Genomic DNA, 3,813 nt, shown 5'->3' on the forward strand with positions numbered 1-3,813 from the left:
CTTTTTGCTTCTCAATAAGTGGAATATCTGTCTTTTCCCCACAAAACAAAGGGAATTTCTTTTTTTTTGCCCCAAAATAAGGGGAATTTCTGACTTATTACTCTAAAATAAGTAAAATTTCTGCAATTTTGCCCCAAAATAAGGGAAATTTCTGCCTCTTTGCCCCCAAATAAGGGGAATTTCAGCCTTTATACCTCAAAATAAGGGGAATATCTGCATTTTGCCACAAAATATTAGGAATTTCTGACTTTTTGCTCCAAAATAAGGAAAATTTCTGCCTTTTTTCCCTGAAATAATTGAAATTTCTGCAATTTTGCACCAAAATAAGTGAAATTTGGCAATTTTGCCCCAAAATAAGGAAAATTTCTGGAATTTTGCCCTAAAATAAGTGGAATTTCTAAGTTTGGCCGCAAAATAATGAGAATTTCTGTTTTTTGCCCCAACATGTAGGGAATTTCTGTCTTTTTGCCCCACAACAAGGGGAATTTCTGCAATTTTGCTCCAAAATACGGGGAATTTCTGCCTTTTTGCCCTGAAATATGTGAAATTTCTGCAATTTTACCCCTAAATAAGGTGAATTTCTGTTTTTTTGCCCCAAAATAATGGGAATTTCTGCATTTTTGCCCCAAAATAAGAAAAATTTTTGCTTTTTTTCTCTGAAATAAGTGAAATTTCTGCAATTTTCCCCTAAAATAAGGGAAATTTTTGCAATTTTTTCCCATAATAAGAGAGATTTCTGCAATTTTGCCCCAAAATAAGGGGAGTTTCTTCCTTTTTGCCCCAAAACAAAGGAAATTTCAGCTTTTTTACCTGAAAATAAGTGAAATTTCTGAAATTTTGCCCCAAATAAGGGAAATTTCTGCAATTTTGCCCCAAAATAAGGTAAATTCCTGCATTTTTGCCCCAAAATAATGGAAATTTCTGGAATTTTGCACCAAAATACGGGGAATTTCTGATTTTTGCCACAAAATAAAGGGAATTTCTTCCTTTTGCCCCAAAATTAGGGGAATATCTGCAATTTTGCTCCAAAATACGATGAATTTCTGCCTTTTTGCCTGAAAATAATGGGTATGCATACCTTTTTGCCCTTAAAAAAGAAACATTTCTTCATTTTTGCTCCAAAATAAAGGGAATTTCTGCCTTTTTGCCTCTAAATAAGTGGAATTTCTGTCTTTTCCCCCAAAACAAAGAGAATTTCTGTCTTTTTTGCCCCAAAATAAGGGGAATTTCTGACTTATTACCCTAAAGTAAGTGAAATTTCTGCAATTTTGGCCCAAAATAAGGGAAATTTCTTCAATTTTACCCCAATGTAAATAAAATTTCTGCAATTTTGCCCCAAAAAAAAGGAATTTCTGAATGTTTGCTCCCGAAAAAAAGAGATCTTCTGTCTTTTTGCCCCAAAATAAAGAGAATTTTTGACTTTTTGCCCAAAAATTATGAGAATTTCTCCAATTTTGCTTCAAAATACGTGGAATTTCTGCTTTTTATCCCGAAAGTAAGGGGAATGCATACCTTTTTGCCATAAAAAGGTAAATTTCTTCATTTTTGTTCCAAAATAAGGGGAATTTCTGCCTTTTTGCCTTTAAATAAGTGGAATTTCTGTCTTTTTCCCCCAAAACAAAGGGAATTTCTGTCTTTTTTGCCCCAAAATAAGGGGAATTTCTAAATTATTACCCTGAAATAAGTGAAATTTCTCCAATTTTGCCCCAAAATAAGGGAAATTTCTGCCTCTTTGCCCCCAAATAAGGGGAATTTCAGCCTTTTTACCTCAAAATAAGGGGAATTTCTGCATTTTTGCCACAAAATATTAGGAATTTCTGACTTTTTGCCCCAAAATAAGGGAAATTTCTGGAATTTTGCACCAAAATAAGTGGAATTTCTAAGTTTTGCCTCAAAATAAGGAGAATTTCTGTATTTTGCCTCTAAATAAGTGAAATTTCTGCAATTTTGCCCCAAAATAAGGGAAATTTCTGCCTTTTTGCCCTCAAATAAGGGGCATTTCAGCCTTTTTACTTCAAAATAAGGGGAAATTCTGCATTTTTGCCAGAAAATATTAGGAATTTCTGCCTTTTTCCCCAAAATAAAGAAAATTTCTGCCTTTTTTCCCTGAAATAAGTGAAATTTCTGCAATTTTGCCTCAAAATAAGTGAAATTTCTGCAATTTTGCCCCAAAATAAGGGAAATTTCTGGAATTTTGCCCCAAAATAAGTGGAATTTCTGAGTTTTGCCCCAAAATAAGGAGAATTTCTGTCTTTTTGCCCCAACATATAGGGAATTTCTGTCTTTCTGCACCGCAACTAGGGGAATTTCTGCAATTATGCTCCAAAATACGGGGAATTTCTGCCTTTTTGCCTGAAAATAAGGGGAATGCATAACTTTTTGCCATAAAAAAGGAAATTTCTTCATTTTTGCTCCAAAGTAAGCGAAATTTCTGCATTTTTGCCTCTAAATAAGTGGAATTTCTGTCTTTTTCCCTCAAAACAAAAGGCATTTCTGTCTTTTTTGCCTCAAAATAAGGGGAATTTCTGACTTGTTACACTGAAATAAGTGAAATTTCTGCAATTTTGTTCCAAAATAAGGAAAATTTCTGCATTTTTGCCCTGAAATATGTGAAATTTCTGAAATTTTTCCCCAAAATAAGGGAAATTTCTGGAATTTTGCCCCAAAATAAGTGGAATTTCTAAGTTTTGCCCCAAATTAAGGAGAATTTCTGTATTTTTCCCTCTAAATAAGTTAAATTTCTCCAATTTTGCCCCAAAATAAGGGAAATTTCTGCCTTTTTGCCCCCTTATAAATGGAATTTCAGCCTTTTTACCTCAAAATAAGTGGAATTTCTGCATTTTTGCCAGAAAATATTAGGAATTTCTGCCTTTTTTCCCCAAAATAAAGAAAATTTCTGCCTTTTTTCTGTGAAATAAGTGAAATTTCTGCAATTTTGCCTCAAAATAAGTGAAATTTCTGCAATTTTGCCCCAAAATAAGGGAAATTTCTGGAATTTTGCCCCAAAATATGTGGAATATCTGAGTTTTGCCCAAAAATAAGGAGAATTTCTGTCTTTTTGCCCCAACATATGGGGAATTTCTGTCTTTCTGCACCACAACTAGGGGAATTTCTGCAATTATGCTCCAAAATACGGGGAATTTCTGCCTTTTTGCCAGAAAATAAGGGGAATGCATAACTTTTTGCCATAAAAAAGAAAAATTTCTTCATTTTTGCTCCAAAATAAGGAAAATTTCTGCATTTTTGCCTCTAAATAAGTGGAATTTCTGTCTTTTTCCCTCAAAACAAAGGGAATTTCTGTCTTTTTTGCCTCAAAATAAGGGGAATTTCTGACTTATTACAATGAAATAAGTGAAATTTCTGCAATTTTGCCCCCAAAGTAAGGGGAATTTCTAATTTTTGCCCCAAAATAAAGGGAATTTCTGCATTTAGCCCCAAAATTCGGCGAATTTCTGCAATTTTGCTCCAAAATACGGGGAATTTCTGCCTTTTTGCCTGAAAATAATGGGAATGCATATTTTTTTTGCCATAAAAAGGGACATTTCTTCATTTTTGCTCCAAAATAAATGGAATTTCTGCCTATTTTCCTCTAAATAAGTGGAATTTCTGTCTTTTTCTCCCCCCAAAAAAAAGAATTTCTGTCTTTTTTGCCCGAAAATAAGGGGAATTTCTGACTTATTACCCTGAAGTAAGTGAAATATCTGCAATTTTGCCCCACAATAAGGGAAATTTCTTTAGTTTTGCCCCAATGTAAAGGAAATTGCTGCAATTTTGCCGCAAAATAAGGGGAGTTTCTGAATGTTTGCTCCCGAA

The sequence above is a fragment of the Micromys minutus genome, assembly GCF_963924665.1.
Source record: "Micromys minutus genome assembly, contig: SCAFFOLD_47, whole genome shotgun sequence".
Classification (NCBI taxonomy): domain Eukaryota; kingdom Metazoa; phylum Chordata; class Mammalia; order Rodentia; family Muridae; genus Micromys; species Micromys minutus.